Source organism: Tupaia chinensis, unplaced genomic scaffold, assembly GCF_000334495.1.
Source record: "Tupaia chinensis unplaced genomic scaffold, TupChi_1.0 Scaffold000545_1, whole genome shotgun sequence".
Classification (NCBI taxonomy): Eukaryota; Metazoa; Chordata; class Mammalia; order Scandentia; family Tupaiidae; genus Tupaia; species Tupaia belangeri.
In genome coordinates this window covers 1321580-1343136 of record NW_006160057.1, presented here as the reverse complement: position 1 = coordinate 1343136, position 21557 = coordinate 1321580, and positions in this window count along the sequence as shown.

The window sequence follows — 21557 nt, the reverse complement described above, 5'->3', positions numbered from 1 at the left end:
AGAGTGAAAATAGAATTCTTCCCAGCTTGGTCGACCCTTTTATAGCAACTCCCACATAGTACTTGTACTCAGCTTTCATTGGCCAGAAATTAGTCACGTTGTCATATCTATTGGGTTGTCAGACAAGTCATGACGTATTTTTCTAATTTCCTATGTAAAAATGCATCATGACTTTTCTAACAGCCCAATACTTGTGAAGGATAATGGAAATGCATTATTGCTTCATGCATAATATTGGCCCTTACAAAACAGGGATCCTGTTACTAAGAACAAGAGTAGAAGAGAACAAGGATCTGACCAGACCTCTGTTAGCAATGGGCACTCTTGGTCAAAAATATAGTGTGTTATGGGCATTCAGATGAGGGGTCAGAAACACATATTTGAGAAGTCGGAGAGAGTACCCAAGAAGAAATTATTTCTGCACTCATCCTAATTCATGCTAATTTAGAATTACCTGTGTACATGTCTATTTCCCACAAGAATGACCATAGAGAGAGCATACACTCTGTTCCCTTCATATCAGCAACTCCTCAGAGGGAGAGAGGGATAAGAAAAAGCACCCCCACCCCCATGGGGAGTGTCACACAGCAGACCTTTCTCCTCCATCTCTCTCTGCTTTTTGGATTTTGGGCATGTATAAACATACACCTATGTGTTTCTCAAGCCACTGGGTCTGGGATTTGAACTGCACAGTAGCCCCCATGGGATCCAGTTGCTTTAATCACTAAGCCATCTCCCCAGAGGACATTTTTACATAGCAGAATCTCAATACATTCTGGAGAATTGAGGTGAAGGTGATGAAGTTTTTGAAGAGGAAGAGGGGATGATGTGTCACCATCTGGGAAAGTTTTCACTGTCTTTTATCTTCAGAAAAAAAAAAAAAAGCCCCAGGCTTTACATCACAAAGGCAGCTCACAAAAGTAATTGCTTTGAACATTTGTAACCTTGGAGCCCTTACAATGTCTTCTACTAATGGCTGATCCACTTTTTACTCATCTCAATGAGCAGAATTCCCCCACCCTCCAGTCTCCCCCTAACTCCCACCCAACAGTCCCAACCTAGCCCACAGCGTTAAAGACAGGCCAACTTCAAAATTAGGCTAGATCATAGGCTTTACGTAGGTAGGAAACAGTGACTCAGGGGTGCAGGGACCATGACTTGCCTTTATTTCAAAGGATACAGCACTTGGAATAGGTATGACTAGAAAACCAACATTCGGACACAGGTCATTACTATAGCTGATTCCCAGATGAATCACATTAACTATATCCGGAATTATGAGGTTACCTAAAGTTGAACATGGTAACTACCTCCTGAAAGAATAAAACTCTAAGAAAAATCCCCACAAGCAGGGGAAATTTAAGAGCAGCTGCTAACACACCTTCTCTTATTTCACTCCATTTGTTTTATTGTTTTATCTGGTTTGAGATTACACCCACACACACACACACACACACACATAAAAGGAAAAAAAAAAAAAGAAGGCTCTGTGAGAGGAGCACTGATTTAAACAGAAATGAAACCCAAACTCTAACTAATACCTTCTTGTTTGGTTTTGCGTTCTATTACTAAGAAATGACTATCTATGCATGTGTTAATTATGGCAAAGCTGATGGAAACTTGGCTGCTATGTCTAGACATTGACTGAGCCTAGATTTAGCTAGAAACCTGGTCTGACTTGAACCTAGATTATATCTTGACCACCTGAATTGCCTCTCCCCACTACCCAATTCTGAGGAAGCCTGACAGAAGCACGCTGCCAATTGCTTCAACCTCCGCATTTCTGATTATCAGTTGAGTGTGGAGGAGAGAAAGCAGACTATATCCCTTCAGATTCTGCCTGGCAGATATGGAAAGTCATACTGGAATGTGAATTTCCAAGGATCCCTAAAATGTGCTCTTAAGTGCTCTTCAACAAATGAGCTTCTTAGAGTTTTTTTCTTATCTCTTAGGGATAAGGGATAATTTTCTCTGTTGTTTCCGGTTTCCACAGGTGGTGATTTGTGAGGAAGCTACCAAGTCACAAGGTCCTATTCTTAGGACAATAGAATTATTGAACATGGCAAATTGATAAGCCCATAAAAGTAGTAACCTGTCAGCATGAAAACATTTGAAACACAGTATTTTGAAGTAGGAAGAAGAAGCAGAGGAGATTCTCCTTTCTCAAAGTAGTCTCCAGAAATCACCAGCCCAATCCTAAACTCCAGACACTTGGGCAGGGGACTTTCCAAACACCTAAAATTCTCAGATGAGTGATTGAGGGACCTAGTCTGAACCAGTTAGAACCAAGATAGCACCTGTCACAACCACTGTCTAATCTTCAGACTCATACCCTCCTTGTATGGTATTAGCATGCTAGATGACACCCCCTCCTGCGCAGTGACAGTTGAGAATAACCATGCAATGACTGGGCCAACATTAATAAGACCAGAAGATGAGAGGGTCAGTAATCTCAGGAAAACCACCGTTCCTTTCCTAAAAAAAAAAAAAAAAAGCCATGAATAAACCACCTCTTCTTTAGTTGGGATTAAGCCAAATTCTATAAGCCAGACACCCACTGAAGTTTGGGGCTGCTCTTCCTAAAGTGTAGCCTTCTGTCTTTCCTTCCAGGAGACAGTTCTTTCTTTCCTCTTGAAAAGAACAAAACTGTTCACTCATCTCTCCTCATGTGGTTGTTCCACTTCTAGAATAGTTTGTTCTGTACAGTTTTCTTAACAAGCTTGCTTTCACTCTCCTTTGGTAGCTTCCTCTTAAAATCTCTCTTGCATGAAGCCAAGATTCTTTCCATCCCAGGTAGAGACTCCAATGGTTTGAGCCTCCCCAGAAACAGGTTAAGGTATTTAGTTCTGTGAGAAATGGAATATTGAATCTAAGAGTCAAAGCATCACAGAACTGTGATGGACCTTAGATTTCTATTTCTGTGTTGCAACAGAGAAATCAAGACACAAAGAGGTAAAATAAGAAGTTTAAAATCAAGTCCCAGGTCCCAGACAGTGGTGCAGAAGTAAAACACAACACTCTGAGAGGTGATCCCACATGGGAAGGTGCCCAGTTCAAGATTGGAGACCCTGGACATGCCAGGCATGTGCCTACTCATGGTCCAGGCTTGGATAAAGTTGTTTACTGGCACCTTTAGCAGAAATAAAGCTGTATGTTACCCAAAATATAATTTACTTTCTTCTGATTGGAACACACAGCTCAGTGTGTTCCATTAATTTCTCATGATGAAATGAAGTGGTAGAATTTGATGAATGTAAGATGGGCTAGTAGGAAGAGTATGAGATTCACCCTGGCTCTACTAATTTTTAGTAAATTGAATAAGCCACTTCCTTTTTCTTTTTCTTTTCTTTTCTTCTTTTTTTTGTTTTTTGTTTGTTTGTTTGTTTGCTTGTTTTTTGCTATAAGGTATGTGTACTCACTAGAGCGAGACACGAGACAGACTGAGGACTGAGAGGGAGAAAAAGAGAGAGAAAGAAATTACTTCCCAAGGGGAAGGGCCATGGCCATGCTGAAATCCCTTTTCATCCATTCTCCTCTCGGGATTCTACGTATCCATGCAAATGTGTACAGCATGCTTTTCAAGTGGCCAGGTCCAGGACTCAAACCATACAGTCAGTCATGTGGGATCCAGTCACCTTCACCATGCTGCCCTGGCCCACACCCACACTTAAACTCGGTGCCACTAGCTTTTTCATGTATAAAACATAAATAATTCTCACCTTACAGCATTGGTGAAAAGATTCCAGATAATATATGGAAAAGATCCAATATGGCATTTAGCACTGGTAATGCATTACAAATAGTGATTATAATCATTGTTTCTATTAAACATCAGAAAGACAAACTGCCAACTTAAAGTTGAGGGGAAACTTATTGAATTGTTTCACCATTTCCCCATCATTGCCAACTTTGCAGAGAAACGTCTTTTCTGTTTTTTCTTGTTTGTTTTGTTTTGTTTTAGTTTATTTATTTTAGTTCTTTCATAAGAGAGAGGTAGACAGACATAGAGACAGGCACCTTTGATAAGGTCTTGTCAAGACTCATTTCTCTTGAGATTCCTGAAATTCTGAGACAAGAAGCCATTTTAAATCCAAGGTGTGTTCTGGCATGAACAGGGAAGCTATGCTCTAAATGCCATCTTCTAGACTCCCCAAATACTCAGACAAGGTAGGGCAACCTCTGTCATCTCTCTATCTCTGTCTGTCTGTCTCACGCTCCTTCTCTCTCTTTAAAATTCTTACTTTATTTTTAAAAATTTTTAAACCACTTCTCCTCACCTCGGGCTTTATATTTCTCTTGCTAATTTCAGAAGGCATTTAAAATCTGAGGCGTGTCCTGGCATGTTCACATGGTGCACTAGTGGTTTTCAGTTTTTACCTTAAAAAAAATTCTTTTTGGAGACTGGCCTCCACTTTCCAGCAGAGCTCCAGTTCCATCTCCAGGTCCCTGGTCAGCAAGGTTTGTTGAGGCAGGGGCACCACAGCCCCCAGCCCCAGCTCCAGCTCTCCTAGACCCAGAACCCACCCCCCCTCTCAGAAAGACTGGCCTCTGCTCTTGAGCAGAGCCCCAGTTCCATTTCCAGGCTCCTGGCCAGCAAGGGACGTTGAGGCAGGGGCACCAATGCCCTCATCCCTAGTACCATCTCTCCCAGCCCCAGGACTCTTCCCTCTCAGAAAGGTAGGCAGGGTTTTTTTGCTCTTCTTCTTTCTTTTGTTAATTACCTACTCCCCCTTGCCCCACAAACTGGCCTCGGCTCTCTAGCAGAGCCCCAATTCTATCTCCAGACCCCATTCTCCTTCATACTCTTTTTCTCCCCTCTTATATTATTGTCTCCTCCTCATCCTCCACCCTCCCAGAGGGACTAAACAGGTCTAGAATGACAATTCTGAAATACTCTAATATTGCAAGTCTCCCTGGGATACTCCCTTTTATTGAACCACCTGCAGAAAAGGCGATATTGCTCTTCAGACTCCTGAATAGAATACTCCTCTTGAGACCACATTGCTAAAAACAACAGAAGAGAGACTAAGGCACACATCAGTCCACAGCAAAAGGGAAACACACTTGCTCCTAGTCAAAGAAATGTTCTCCTAAGAAGTATTCAAAAGTAAATACAGTCTCCCAATGGCTAGAAGTAAAAGAGCCTCAGGTCTGAATAAACCAGGAAACAGGCACCCATCAAAACAACACAGTAACTCCCCTCCATCTCTCAAAAAAACCAAAAAAACAAAAAACAAACAAACAAACAAACAAAAGAGGAATTTACCAAAATGTCAGAGAAAAAATTTAGAATATACACGGTGACAAAATTCTATGAGTGGGAACAGAAAAGAGACAATGAACTACAGGAGATTAGGAAGTCCTTCCATGATATGAAAGAAGAAATAGACACTCTAAGAAAGAATCAGATGGAACTATTAGAGATAAAGTCTATAATACAGGAAATCAAAAACTCTCTTGAAAGTATTAAAAGTTGATTAGACTATGCTGAAGATTGAATCCCTGACATAGAAGATAAAATCTCTGACCTAGGAAAAAAACACCAAAAAGAGAAAATGTTAAAAACCCACAAGGATAATATACGAGAAATACTACATTCCACTAAATGTCCAAATATTTGAATAATTGGTATCCCAGAAAGTGAAGAAATTAATAAGGGCATGGAAAATCTATTCCATGAAATCCTGGAAGAAAATTTCCCAAGTCTAGAGAGGCACTCAAACATCCAGACCCAAGAAATACAAAAGACCCCAAATAGAATCAAACCAAGAAGGTTTTCCCCGAGGCACATCTTAGCCAGACTGGCCAAGACCACAGATAAAGACAAGATACTAAAACTGGCAAGAGAGAAACAAGTGACTTACAAAAGTCATTCCATTAGACTAACACCGGACCTCTCAATGGAAGCAAGTCAAGCAAAGAAAGAATGGGAAGACATATTGAAAGTGTTAAGAGAGAAACAATTTTAATGAAGATTATTATATCCTGCAAGATTATCCTTCTTATGGGAAAAAATAAAAAAGTATTAAAATCTTTTCAGACAGACAAAACCTGAATGAATTTGCCAACACCGGACTAGCTCTTCATGAAACCCGGAAGGGAGTACTGTTCCAGGAAAACTAAAGAATAAGCAGTCAGAAATAAAGGAATAAAAGGCAACCAAGACAATGGCCAACCTAAACATCGGGACAAGTCTGAAAATATCAATAATAGCATTGAATGTTAATGGATTAAATTCTCTAGTCAAGAGACAGACTGGCTGAATGGATAAGAAAACAGAAACCATCTATCTATTGCCTAAAGGAAACCCACCTCATGGATAAAGACATATATAGACTAAAAGTGAAGGGTTGGAAAAAGGTTTTCAATGAAAATGGGAATCAGAAAAGAGCTGGAGTCGTGATACTAACTTCTGACAAAATAGGCTTTAAAACAAAAACTGTTTGAAGAGACAAAGAAGGGCACTATATTGTAGCAAAAGGGTCAACCAATCAAGAAGATAAAATGCTTATAAATATCTATACACCTAACACAGGAGCACCCAAATACATGAAGGAAAGACTGTTCGACCTAACAAGAGAGATAGACTACAACACACTAACTGTTGGAGATGTCAACACCCACTATCCCCTCTAGACAGATCTATACAAAAAATAGGTAAAGAGATAAAGGATCTAGATAATACCATAAATCAAATGGACTTAACAGACATCTATAGAACTTTCCACCCAAAAACCACAAAACACACTTTTTTCTCACCACCACATGGAACTGTTTTGACAATTGACCACATGATAGGGCACAAGGCAAGCCTCTACAGATTCAAAGTCATAGGCACTATATCCAGCATTTTCTCTGACCATGATGGAATTAGGCTTTATTTTAATTTCAAGAGAAATCCTCAAAAATACTCAAATACATGGAAACTAAATAACCTACTCCTGAAAAACTTCACAACTACTGAATAAATTAAGACTGAAATCAAAAGATTAATGGAAGCAAATGACAATGAGGACACAAGTTTCCATGATCACACTGCAAAAGCAGTCATAAGAGTGAAGTTCATAGTAATTAATGCACATAAGAAGACAGAAAGAAGGCAAATGGATCACCAACATTGTGCCTTAGAGAATTAGAAAAGCAACATCAAAAAAAAAAAAAAATCCAAAAAACTCCAGGACTAAGGAAAGAATAAAGATACGAGCAGAAATAAATGAAATAAAAAATATACAGTAAATAAATTAAAGTAAAAGCTGATTCTTTGAAAAGATAAAATCAATACACCACTAGCAAGACTTATTAAAAAGAAGAGAGAAAGGAACCAGGTAAATCAAATCTGTAATGAAGCAGGTAATATAATAACAGACATAGTAGAAATATAAAACATTATTAGAGAATACTATGAACAACTATATGCCAACAAACAAGCAAAGCTGGACGAGATGGACAAATTCTTGGACACATATAATCTACAAAGATTGAGCCAGGAGGATGTAGAAACTCTGAATAGGCCTATAACAAGCCAGGAGATTGAATCAGTAATAAATAACCTCCCAACAAAGAAAAGCCATGGTCCTAATGGCTTCACCTCTGAATTCTAGGAAACTTTTAAAGAAGAGTAACTCACATTCTGCTCAAGTTATTTCTAAAGATCCAAAAGGGTGAATCTTCCCCTAATTCATTCTATGAAGCCTCCATAACTCTTATCCTTAAAATAGATAAGGCCAAGACAAGAAAGGAAAACTATAGACCAAAATCTCTGATTAATATAGATGTACAGATTCTCAACATGATACTAGCAAATCATCTACCCACTTATAGAAAAGATTATACATCACGATTTAGTAGGCTTTATTCCAGGAATGCAAGTTTGGTTCAATATATGCAAAACCATAAATGTTATACACTATATTAAAAGAAAGAAAGATAAAAACCGTATGATCATATCAGTTGATGCAGAAAAAGCATTTGATAAGATTCAACATCCCTTTATCATCAAGACTTTCAGCAATATTGGCATAGAAGGGTCTTTTTTCTTTTTAAAAAAAAATATTTATTTACTTTTATTCATTCATTCATTTTAATTTGACCAGAGAGAGACACAGAGAGAGCGAGAGAGGGAAAGGAAGAAAGCAAAGCGCCAGGTCTGGGACTCAAACCGTGGTCAGTCATGTGGGAGTCCAGCACCTTAACCACCACGCCACCTGCTGGTCCCGAAAGGTCATTTTTCAACACAATAAAAGCTATCTATGGGAACAAGTAGTTGGGATAATGGCTATGTGACTGGACTCCCATGTAGTCGACCGCAGTTCGAGTCCTGGACCCGGTGGCTTAAACTCACACCAGCATGTGTGCGTGCATGCCCAAGATCCTGAGAGGAGAATGGAGGAGAAGGAATTGCAGCATGGTCATCCCCTCTGGGGGGTGATTTCTCACTTTCTGTCTCTCTGTCTCTCTCTGTCTTTCTGGAGAGCGCATTCACCCTATAGCAAAAACTTCTCTAAAAAAAAAACTTCCATGTTACCTGCTGGTCCTATTTGCTTATTAATATTATTGTTATTTTTTAGAATTATTTAATTTTATTTATTGTTATTATTATTATTATTATTTTTTGGAGAGGCTTTTCGCTATCGGGCGCAACTTTCTCCCTCCTTTTCAATATAGTACTGGAAGTCCTCACCAATGCAATGAGAAAAGAGAACAAAATAAAAGGTATTCAAATAAGAAAAGAAGAGGTGAAACTCTATTTGCAGATGACATAATTTTATACATAGAATACCCATAGGTATCCATGAAAAAATTCCTAGAAGTAATACATGAATACAGTAAAGTTGCAGGATACAAAATCAACATACATAAATCTATAGCATTTCTATATATAGACAGCAGGCAGACTGAGATAGAACTGAAAAAAGTAATTCCGAGTATAATAGCCACAAAAAGTATAAGATACCTAGGAATAAATCTAACCAAAGAAAAACTATGAGAAGCTAAAAGAAGAAATTGAAAATGACAGAAAAAAGTGGAAGGACATCCCATGTTCCTGGATTGGAAGAATTAATAAAATCAAAATGGCAATTCTACCCAAATTAATCTACATACTTAATGTGATCCTAATCAAAGTACCAGATACATTTTTTCACATATCTAGAAAAGACGATCATAAAATTTGTCAAGAATCATAAAATACCTTATATTGCCAAAGCAATCCTGCACAAGAAGAGTGGAGTGGGTGGCATCTCACTCCCTGACTCAAAAATATACTACAAAGTTGAGGTAATTAAAATAGTATGGTACTGGCACAGAAACAGACAGGTGGACCAATGGAGAAGAATTTTTTCACATATCTAGAAAAGACGATCATAAAATTTGTCAAGAATCATAAAATACCTTATATTGCCAAAGCAATCCTGCACAAGAAGAGTGGAGTGGGTGGCATCTCACTCCCTGACTCAAAAATATACTACAAAGTTGAGGTAATTAAAATAGTATGGTACTGGCACAGAAACAGACAGGTGGACCAATGGAGAAGAATAGAGTCCCCAGAAATAAATTCCCAAACATACAGTCAACTGATTTTTGACAAAGGGTACCAGTCAATCCAGTGGGAAAAGGAAAACCTCTTCAGCAAATGGTGCTGGAAAACCTGGATATCCACCTGCAGAAAAATGAATCTGAACCCCTACCTCTCACCTCTGACAAAAATGAACTGAAAGTGGATCAAAGATCTAAACCTAAGATCTCAAACTATAAAATCGCTACTGGAAAATTTCCACACTGAGGAAACTCTGGAAGACATTGGGGTAGGAAAAGTGTTCTTAAATAAGACCCCCAAAGCACAGTCAATAATCCCCAAAATAGACAAGTGCGATTACATCAGATTAAGAAGTTTTTTCATGGCAAAAGACACGAAAATTAGTGTGAATCAACAGCTCTCCTAATGGGAAAATATTTTTGTAAACTCTGTGTCACATAAGGGGCTGATAGCCAGGATATACAAGAAACTCAAGCAGCTGTCCCAAAAAAGATGATCAACCCTATTAAAAGATGGGAGAATGAGTTGAAAAAAAAAAACACTCTCTAATGATGACAATCAAATAGCCAAAAGGCATATGAAAAAAATGCTCTACATCCCACATTGTAAGGAAGATGCAGATCAAAACCACAACGAGATAGCACCTAACCCCAGTCAGAATGACTAAGATTTAAAAAAAAAGAAATGATAAGTGCTGGCAGGGGTGTGGTGAAAGGGAAACTCTCTTGCACTGCTGGTGGGAATGCAAATTAGTTCAGCCACTGTAGAGAGCAATTTTGAGATTCCTCAAAAATCTACAAATATAACTACTATATGATCCAGCAATCCCACTCCTTGGTATCTACCCAAAGGACAGAAAAATTCTTAATAGGAAAAGTGCTTGGACATTGATATTTATTGCAACATTGTTCACAATTGTTCAGACATGGAGTCAACTCAAATGCCCATGAACAGATGAATGGACTGAAAACCTGTGGCTCATATACTACTCAGCCATAAGAAATTAGACCCTGGTTTTCGACAGAAAGTAGATGAATATGGAAGAAATACTGCTGACTGAAGCAAGCTATGCTATGAAGGAGAGATATTGTATGTCTCCACTTTAATACCTGCCTCTAAGGTATTAAAAGCAGATTAGTCTAAGCAGAAGATCTAATCTTGGATGTTGAAGGCAAAACCTCTGTCCACATTGAAACTGAATGACTAAAGGATACAGAAAATGGTTGTGAATACCAGATATAGGGTAGGAAGGGGGTGGGTGAAAGAGGAAGGAATTTTCTCCTTAATGTCTGAGGAAGGACCTTAAGGAGAAAAATAGAGAGGCAAAGCATTCATGGAACAAAGAAATGAGGTATTATCTGTTGAAGATAATTTTATAGCATAATCAACTGGACTGGGGAAAAATGTACACATGTTAGAATATTCACTTTGCAAATTAAATAACGTGATTAAATGTATAAAAGAACTTGAAATAAAAATAAAAATATATATAATCATAATTTTAAAATTCCTTTTTGTTCTTTTTGGTTGTTTTTGTCTAGTTTTTTTCTCTTTTATTCTTTTCCTTTTGCTTTTTTTTTTTTTAATCTTACTTTCCCATTCTGTTCTTCACTCTTGACACTCCAAGTATCTAGACAGGCCTAGGTGCACAGTTGCCAAGCATCTGAATACTTTCAGAGTCATTGAAATCCTCAATGTTTATTGAAGCTCCTGCTTCAAGGAAGAAATTAATTATAAATATGAACTCATGATCTCTTTCTGTGGATATCACATTGCAAAGTACAGAAGAGGAGAAACTTTGTCACAGAATGACCAGAAACCCCTGCAGAGGCACAAGAGATATGACAAAGTAAAAAAATATCTCTCCCCTAAGAGAAAAGGATAATCTTTCATCACCCACAGACAGTACAGCAGAAATCGTGGAAATGTCTAATAGAGAATTTAGAATATTAATAGTGACAAAACTAAACAAGATGCAAGAGCTGAGAGACAATGAACTCTATAAGATTCAGGAGAAAAGAGACAACAAGTTCCAGGAGGTGAGGAAGTTCTTTCACTATCTGAAAGAGGAAACACACATCATAAAAAAAGAATCAAATGGAGCTATTAGAGATAAAGGCTGCCATTCAGGAAATCAAAACTTTCCTCTAAGGTATTAAAAGCAGATTAGTCTATGCAGGAGATCTAATCTTAGATGTTGAAGGCAAAACCTCTGATCTAGTAAAAAGAAAAAAAAAAACTGAGAAAATAACAAAAAAAAAAAAAAAAGAATATCATACGAGAAATACTAGACACCATTAAGTGTCCACATATCCAGATAATCGGTATCCCAGAAGACAAAAAAACAAATAATGGCATTGATAATCTATTACATGAAATCCTGGAAGAAAATTTTCCACATCTAGAGAGACATTCAAATATTCAGACCAAGGAAATACAAAGGACCCCCTATAAAATCAACCCAAGAAGATCTCCAAGGCACATCATAGCCAAATTGGCCAAATCCACAAAGATGAGATACTAAAATTAACAACAGAGAAACGTTAGGTTACTTATAAAGGCTATCCCATCAGGCTAACCTCAGACCTCTCTCATCAGATACAATGAGAGCAAGGAAATAATGGGAAAATATTTTTGAAGTGTTAAGTGAAAAATAGTTTCAACCAAGAATACTATACCTGGCAAGATTATCCTTCATATGGAAAGAAAGGATAAAAACATTCTCAGATAAACAACACCTAAAAGAATTTGCTAGTACTAGATCCACTCTTTAAGAAACTCTGAAAGGAGTGCTCTACCAGGAAAACTAAAGACACACGTAAAGAAATAAGAGAATAACAGACAATCAAGAAAATGACCAACCTAATGCTAAGGACAAGAAATATCAATAATAACGTTGAACGTTAAATTCCAGGATTTAAACGGAAAGATCAGACCACAGTAACACTACAAATGAAACAGAAGAGAGATTGAAAAGACTAAACTGGTGAAATAGAATTTTATGACTTTTGAGTAAAACATTACTGATTTTTTTTTTTACTGTGCTTTGTTTTTGTAATTTAAGAATTTTACTTCTTTTGAGCTGTTGATAACTTCAGCAATTTGTTAAAATATTTCTTCTTCTTGTTTGTTTGTTTCTTTAATTGGAAACATAGACTTTTCTTCCTTCCTGACTCCTCTGGAATTGGAAATATTTAGGGATATTCTTATTTTGTGGCAGAAGGGTTACTTGCTTAAGTTCAATAATACCTGTTGCATTGAATCAGAAATTGGAAATACTCATTATTGGACAGGGCTTTGACTAGAATGTCATTTCTGAAGATAAATAAGAAAACTATGGAACTAAAGTAAATCTCAAGTAAGCCAACAGAAGGTCTTGGAAGGACCTGGCACCATTAACAGTTCTGCCTGGTAGAGAGGATTAGAGAAGCTATATGAAGGAATTCATACCATAAAATAATCTGGACTTTTCCAGCCCAGCATTGTAATCAGTAGAGACTGCAAAAGAGCAACCATATCCAGAGGATTATCTTAAGACTTTGAAGGAAGAAAAAGAGACTGATCTTTGCTAGGAGATGGTATATCACAGAATACTTGGTAGGCAGGGCTGATTTGAGATTTATGTGTGACTTGTGTGTTGTATGTTTGCTTTTCAACAGTTTGTATAATTGACATGTGAGTATTTTCTCAAACATTTTTAAAACCATATTCTCTGTTGTTATAGAGTCTCAAAAATTATAAGAAATATTTTGAACATTATCTTTAAAATTAATATGTTGAAAGTTTGAAAGTGGTTTATTAACTATCAATAACTATGGAGTATGAGCAAAAATTTTTTGTATGTAAATGTTTGTGTAAAAATGTAAAAATAAATAAATGATAAAAACAATTGAAGCTATTTGTTGATGATAAAGTATATGCTAATGTCTTTGTCTTGACTGATATACTCCGTATTCATGCTGTTAAAAGCAAAGTACACTGTAAAGATATGTAGTGATTAAATGTAAATGAAAATAAAATAAAATAAAAAATAAAAAGACTCATTTCTCTTCTGCCAGTCCTCAAGTGATCAAGGTCTTGTTCTAATGCATTCAGCATGTTTTAAATAAGCTTGGGATCTGAATCTGCAGGAAGCCATGTGATTTCAAGAACTGCAGAGCAGACTTCTACTTTCTACGCTCACTGTTTTTACCAAAATCATAGCTTGTCTGCCTGGAAGCTCATTATTCAAGCCTCCACTTTAGCTCTTTCCTTCTGAAGAAGTACCCCTCAAACCTTCTTGTCCTGAATTACACTGTGTTCTTAGATCCACTTGCATCCCACATACATTTGCTGTGTTCTGAATGTTTCATGGGTTGCCATGGTTTCAAATACTCATTTCTAATCTTCAGTAGACTGTTTAACTGAGAGGTTACCAGTTAGAAGCATGGTCATGTTAGACTTCACATTTTCATGTAACATTGTCACAAATTACAGTCAAATCTTTTACTTTCTTTTTCCATAAAATAAGATCATTATACCTACTTTATAAATTTATCACGAGAATTACAATGACTGATATATGTTAAAGCATGTAGCTTATAATACATCAGGTGTTTAATACATGTGTTTCTTCTTTATCATCCAGGATGTCCCATCATGAACACTAAATCTGTTTGGTCTTGTTAGATCATCCTATCATTGATGCACAGATATCTCTACTTCTTTTGTTTGCTTTCTTCTTGTTTGTGTATGCGTATGTATGATGTTTTAAACAGCATCTGGTTATGTTGTAATCCTCCTGCTTTAGCCTCCCAGGTAGCAGGGATTATAAGCACATGCCACCATGCCCAACTTCTTAGGTGTGGACTGGGACTTGAACTCAGGCCTTACATTTGGCCTCAGCCTGCCAAGCCACAGCTACTACAACTGGGCCTTTATGTCTTTCCTCTGCTCTCTTTCCAGATAGTTCTCCTGCCTCTCCTTTTAACTGCTTAATTGAATGCTATAGCAAAGAGTAAGGGGCTTTTAGAACTGGCTTTGTGTGACTGGCATTATTGCTCTTCATTGCTCCATCTAAACCAAGCTGCTAAAGTCCTTTGGTGAACGAGAGATCTCAGAGAGGAAAGATTATGTCAGTCTCAGGCATCTATGTTACTCCAACGCTGAGCAAAGGTCCTGACATACAGTGGGCACTCAGAACATGCCAGGAATTAGGCATGTGGCTTTAGAATATTAACGCAATTGCTATCTTTGGATTTGAGGGTTACTTAGCCTTTTTCTTCTCTACTTCCTTATTTGGATGATGGCGATAACAATGAACTTTCCTCGGTGTTGGGTCAGGGTTATTAAATGAAGTTTATGGAAGCCATCATTTTGGATTGGGCAGACCAAACCAAACTGGAGACACATGCTGTTTCCACATCACCAAAATGAAACCAGGTTATTTATCTGACCTTCTAAGAAATCTAAAGAGAGATGACTGACAAGTTCCCAAATAGACCAGTTTTAACTGCATGAATAGAATAGTTCCCTCTGCTTTAACCCATATAAGGAAAGAAACTTGAAGTAATGTGTCATTAACCAGTCCATTTTTTGATTGTTGTTCTTTTTGCTATGGGGTATGTGAGCTTGTTGGAAAGAGATGGGGGAGGGGATGAGAAATCACTCCCCAGAAGGTATGGTCACACCACAATCCCTTCTTCTCCCTTCTTCTCTTGAGATTTGGAGAAAAGCACACACATATGCTCAGAGTGTTTTCAAGCCAGCAGGTTCATAATTCAAACTAGGCAGCCATGTGGGATCTAGCCACTTAACCTCCATGTGCCTGCTGGCCCCAACAAGTCCAGCTTAAAAACAAACAAACAAACAAACAAAAAAACCTGCCAGAGGTGTGTGTGCTCACAAGAAAGAGACAGAGAGAGAGAAAGAGAGAGGGAGAGGGCACCCAGAATACAAACTGCACCATCAGCCATGCGGAATCCAGTTCCCTTAACCACCAGGCCATGGGGCTGGTCCTATTTTGTATATTATACTGTTTCCTACTTCCTGTTCAAGCTACCTTATAAAAAAGTCAACTCTTCTAAGCCCTTTGGTTTAGATGAGAAGCTGCCCAATTCATAAATTGCCAATTATATCTTTAAACTAAATTTGTTGAAATTTTGTTTTTTAATGGGATAAAATTTGTCAACCTAACAGGAAGGCTAAGGCACAGTAAATGAAGCAAAAGAAGTTTATCTGAGCCTAGAGCTGAGGACAACACCTGGGTCACACAGATTCTGGTCTCCTAGAAAGTAGACACTAAAATGGCTGCCAAGAGCTAATTCATATCACAAAGCAAAGGGCAAGAGAAATTGGGTTACAAGCTGTCATATTTCATGATGGGCTATTTAAATAACGTAGTCAACTGACTGTCTGTATATCATTTTTTTGTGGGATGGTGGTCACATAGTAAATCAATAACCATTTGCTACTGTTAAAGGAAAAATAAACCAGCCAATTTAATAGAGTAGAGCTTTAATAGAGCAAATCTTAACACGATTTAAATTGGGCAGTTGTTCCCAGACTTCTGGACAACTCTTGCCAGTCTCATGATCAAATCAGCATTTAAGTTGGTGGAACAAGAAAGTAACATGTGCAGTGAAAGGGGAGGTGTCATACAAAAAAAAAAAAAATCATTAAGTGAGGGAGTGAGGAAGAGAAATCATTGGTTACTTTCCGAAGTTTGTTGGTATTAACACAGTCTAAAAGGTGGGATGCCTGTGATTGACTGAAGCCTAGTTGCTGTGATTGATTGTAACCTAGCAACCCAGCTCAGAAAAACAGACTAAATTGTATGATTTTTGGCTTATCGTAGGAATCCAAGTGTTTTAGGCCAAAATAGTTTAATTTAACACTACATTGGTTGTTTATTGTAAACTAAAACATGCCCTGAAGCAATTGTTATTGGTTATGGGTGTGGGTTTTCTGTAAAGTCTAGCTAAAACATGCTTTTGGGCAATAACCCCAGCAAGTATAAAGCTTGACTAAGGCCTCAAGCTAATGCTTCTTTTTGGCCAGATACAATTTAAGGATCTCACATTCTATAGAACTACTTCCTTCAAATGGAAAATGTTTAGGAAATAAGTGGTCAATACATTATACACATTTATTGTTATAAATAAATAAAAGTTACAATTTAATAACTATTGAAATATCAAATGAAGGTAAAATAACTGACAGAAAATACACAGGTAATTTGATATTATTTACCCTATAGATCAAGAGTTAAATGAGCATTTAGCTCAAGGCTTCAGAGTCCTGTGACTCTTTTACAAAAGGGCATTTCTGCTAAAACACGTTCTCCCAGGTTAGGATTATAATACCTTTGTATATGTTGTCAATGGAAATAATCAACTCTGTAAAAATAATCACTAATTCAGTTTATTTCTAAGCAGAATATGAGTGACCTAGGCCCAGAGCAGAGGGAAGACATGCCTTTCTCAGGGTGATCAGGTACAGGGGTTCTTTTTATTTGATTTTAGAATTTAGTGAAGAGTTTTTCCATCGGTCTGGCCTGAAAAAGTGGAGGGGGGGGGGAGCTTGTAGGTTATAAGTGGCTTTTACGGTTTTAAGACTGGTGATTGGGAAAGGAAGTTTGCTGCAATCAGAAAATAATGTGCTTTGGGGCCTGCAGTTGGTGTGGTGATTAAGGGTGCTGGACTCCCACATGGTGACCATGGTTCAAGTTTTAGACCTGATAGCTTGCTTTCTCATTTTCCCCCCTCTCTCTCTTGCTCTCACTCTGTCCGTCTCTGGTCAAATTAAAGTAAATAAATAAATGAATAAATAAAGTTAAATAAAATAATTTCAAAAATAAAAAAAGAGAGAAAAGAATGTACTTTAACAGAGATAAGGAGGCTTAATATTCATCTGTACTTTAACAGATATAAGAAGGCTTAAGATACTATACCAGGGACAGGATGTAGGAACAATCCTATTATCAATGGGTCAAAATGGTCTGTTAATGTTTGTGGACATGACTCCCTCCAGGCCCTCCAGAAAGGATTTTGGAAAATAGAAAAAAGCAGTCCTCAATGTACCGTTAAAGTATATTGGCCTGAGAAAGTCTCTGTACTCCTGCTTTAGTTTCCATAAATAAACTGAAACCTCACATGAAGTCTGCTTCCTTAGCTGCTAAGTTAGAGTCAATCACAGCAGCTACCCTTCAGTCAATGAAAGATCACCTTTTAAACCGTGTTAACACAGGTAAACATCAAAAACTAATCAATCCCGCACCTCATTCTCTTGCTTCCATTTTTGTACATCATTGTCCTTTTGATTTTTTTTTTCTGCACATACACAATCATTTTTTCTTTTCTGCACATACACAATCCCTTGACTACAAGGAATTCCTTGGAAGTCATTCAGGGAGGGGGGGGTGAGGGAGTGGGATAGGCTGATTTGCTCAGTTAAATTCCACTAAATTAAATTGTCTGAAGTTTTTCTTTGAACAGTACTTATTTCATTTTGAATGCGACTTTAAAAAAAAAAACAAACCTTTATTAATTTTATGCTCCTTTTAAGATACAAACTGAGTACAGAGACCACCATGATGTCTTCTGGATTCTCCAGTCACTTGCTTCCCATAGTCCCCCTCCCCAGTCCCCTCCCCCACTGTTATGTAAGTCAGCTAAGTCTGGCTGCTTCTCCTGGTTAATGAAATGAAAGGCAGAGGCTGGACAAGGAAGTTTACTTCTGCAACCAGTCACAGGGAGATAGTCAGCAAGCACCATCAAACTATCTCAAAAAGCACAACATATTCTCTGTATTTACAGGTACGAGATATAAGCGCATGCAAATCATGCCTCAGTACCATCAATCAGAGTCAATCGCTTTCCCTTGAGTAACTACCCTGATTCCCGTCTTACTTTAAATGTCCAGTCCTCATTTCTCATCTGTCCATTCCTCAAACAGATCCCCCTATGACTCAGCACTTGGTGGGAGTGTTCTTATTAGAGGCCTTTCTTAATATTAAAATGGCTGTAGTCATGCTGACCTCAAGTGGCATGGCTTCGACCACTACTTTCCTAATATAAAAGTCCCCATCTTCCATTACTCCATAGCTACCTGTTTACACTTCTGTCACAGAACTGCATGTAGTTCCTCGATTGGCTTCCTTCGATTGGCTTCTATATCTTAATTTATTAGATTAGGAAGTTGTTAAAAGTATATTCACTTATCTCACAAGTGAGAGAGGCAGAGATAAAGAGACAGCAATCCTAACCAGGATCTTGATGCTGCAATCCACCCCCTGCCTCAGCCAGTCCAGATCGTGAGCACAGGCATGCCTGGCATGTTCAGGAAGGTCTCCAGACACAAACCTAGAACCTTCTCAAGTGAGTCAGCCTCACAGTGTCAGGCTTCACCACTGTGCCACCCTCCAGCTCTTGGATTAGGGACTTCTTGCCAGCAAAGTCTTCTCCATTGTTTCTCTCCCAGTGTAAGGAACACAGTAAGCCTTTGTTCCATTCCACTGGATCAAGCTGGATTGATTTAGTTGAAACTGACAGCAGTTTATGAAATCATTTCCCTTTGCTGCTTTTCACATCTTTGTTAATTTGATAATTTACTCTAATTACCTCTTACTGGAATTGTGCTGTCATTTACTTTCTTGAAATCTGCAATTAAAATGGCAAACACCACTGAGTGAGGTGGTGTTGACTTAAAAGTGATCACAAGGTATTTAAAAGCAAAATTGTAGAGACATGCAAATTAGTGCCGAGAATCACCCTACATTAAACTCAGAGTCCTTTTTTTAGAAATCAGCCTGATGAACTGGACACAAGGGTTGGAGTAATCACTAGACATATTAGAATTTGTAAGAATTCCCCTAATTCTTTGGATACTTTAATCCTGAAAGTTTCTTCTGGGAGAACCTAGCCTTGTCCATAGGTTGTTTTTAAAAGCAAGCAGAATAATGATAAGACTGAATTGTTCACATGTGCTTACATTTACTTAAACATTTACTTAAAAGTTTTAAAAGGCTTTCTCTTTTAGAATTATTTAATTTTATTTGTCATTATCATTTTTTAATTTGCTATAGGACAAGTGTGCTCACCAAAGAGAAACAGAGAGAGAGAGGGAAAGTGAGAAGGCAAGTCATCAGGTCCAGGACTCAAACCATGGTCGGCTATGTGGGAGTCCAGTGCCTCAGCCAGCATGTCACCTGCTGGCCTTTAAAAGGTTTTTGAAGAAGAGTTTAATATGATAACCTTTGCTTTTTTGGTAAGAAGAACACTTCAAAGAAATCTCTTAATTCTTAAAAAAATTCCTAGGTCAAAGATCCTGCAATTATTTTTATTATTTATTTATTTGGCCAGTGGACATATGCACTTCTTTGTGGGAGACAAGGGGTTGGGGAGTGAATAGTGAGAATGCACCCCACCCCACCATGGGGATGGTCATGCAACAATCCCCTCTCTTCCATTTTCCTTGTAGGATCTTGGGCATTCAAGAACACATACCCAGTATTTTTCTCAAGCTACTGGATCCAGGACTCAAACTGTTCCATTTGCCCTGTGGGATCTGGCTGCCTTAACCACCAGGCCACAAGCTGGCCCCATCCCATCACATTTATAAAAAGCATTTGCATGTTAAAAATATCCCCATGTACATTGGTATTACATTTTGAGTTTTTCTTTAAAAAAAATCTTTTTCTTGATTTTCTTTTAAAGTTTGTATTTTTTAAACTTTTTATGAAAGAGAGAAAGTGACAGAGAGAGACAGAAAGACAGGTACCCCAACAGGGTGCCCATCCCATGGTCCACCTTCAGCCACAACCAGCCCAGATCACAGGCAAGTGTGTAGGCACAGTATACTCAGGGAAGCTTCAGGATGAAAACTAAGGACCCCTCTATGTGAGTCTAGCACAGCAGCTGTATTACTGCTGTGCCACCATTTTCCTGATTGTTAATAGTTTTTAAAGCAAGTCCATACTTTCATCTACTTATTCAAAGTAGTATTTTGAAATTATATATCAATTTCTATACAGCACATTTTTTTTCACTGCAAATGCCTTTTTTTTTTTTTTTGAGATAGATTTTTACTATAGAGTGCATGCATTCACCAGAGAGAGGGAGAAAGAAACAGAGACAGAAAGTGAGAAATCACCACCCAGGAGGTATGGCCATGACACAATCCCTTCTTTTCCATTCCCTTCTTGGGATTTTGGGCATGCACACACACACATGCCCAGTGTGAGTTTCAAGTCACCAGATCTGTGACTCAAACCACTGGTCAACCATGTGGGAATTCAGTGCCTTAACTACTACTGGCCCTGATATGAAGAGACCCTGAATTCATGAATAACTCAGGGCTGATAGCTGCCTGAGGTTTCTGCCCTCCAGCCAACTTACTGCCCCTTCCTGGAGCTACAGGTTAACCTGATACCTTAAACAGTTTAGAATTCCTGCTTTTCTGTCACTTTCATTTTAGGGCAGTTTCTTAGCCCCTTTCCCATTCTTAACATCTTGAGACCTCCCCTCCCTAATTTCCCATAAAAGTTCATGTCCAACCCCCAGTCAGGGCCAGAGATTCAGAGTACTAACTCTTCCATGCCCGCTGACATAATAAGCAGTTTTCTTTATCTCTCTGAGTGCTGTTTTTAATTTCTGGGCGTCTGGTTTTCTTCAACATTTGGTTCATTGGCTAGGAAGCAAAATCTAACTGGCCCTTTGAACCACTGATCCCAGGGTGTTTCCCCCCCAACCCAGGTCAGGCACTATGGTGTGTAGAGATATGTGCACCCCCATCTCATTTGATGGGATCCCTCAGCCAGGGTGCCTGAGGTCAAATGTTCCTAGATCATTGGACCCTGATTGGAGAGAAGGATCAACTCCTGGACCTGATGCATCAATTTTAGTCAACTCTGGTAACCTGGTAAGCCTCCACACTTCTGTAGAGTCCTAGTTAGACCTACTCAAATAGAGTAGAGGAGGAGACCTGATCACTATCCTTTGGTCACAGGACCAGCAGTTATGGTTCATCTGGTAATTGGTTGGTG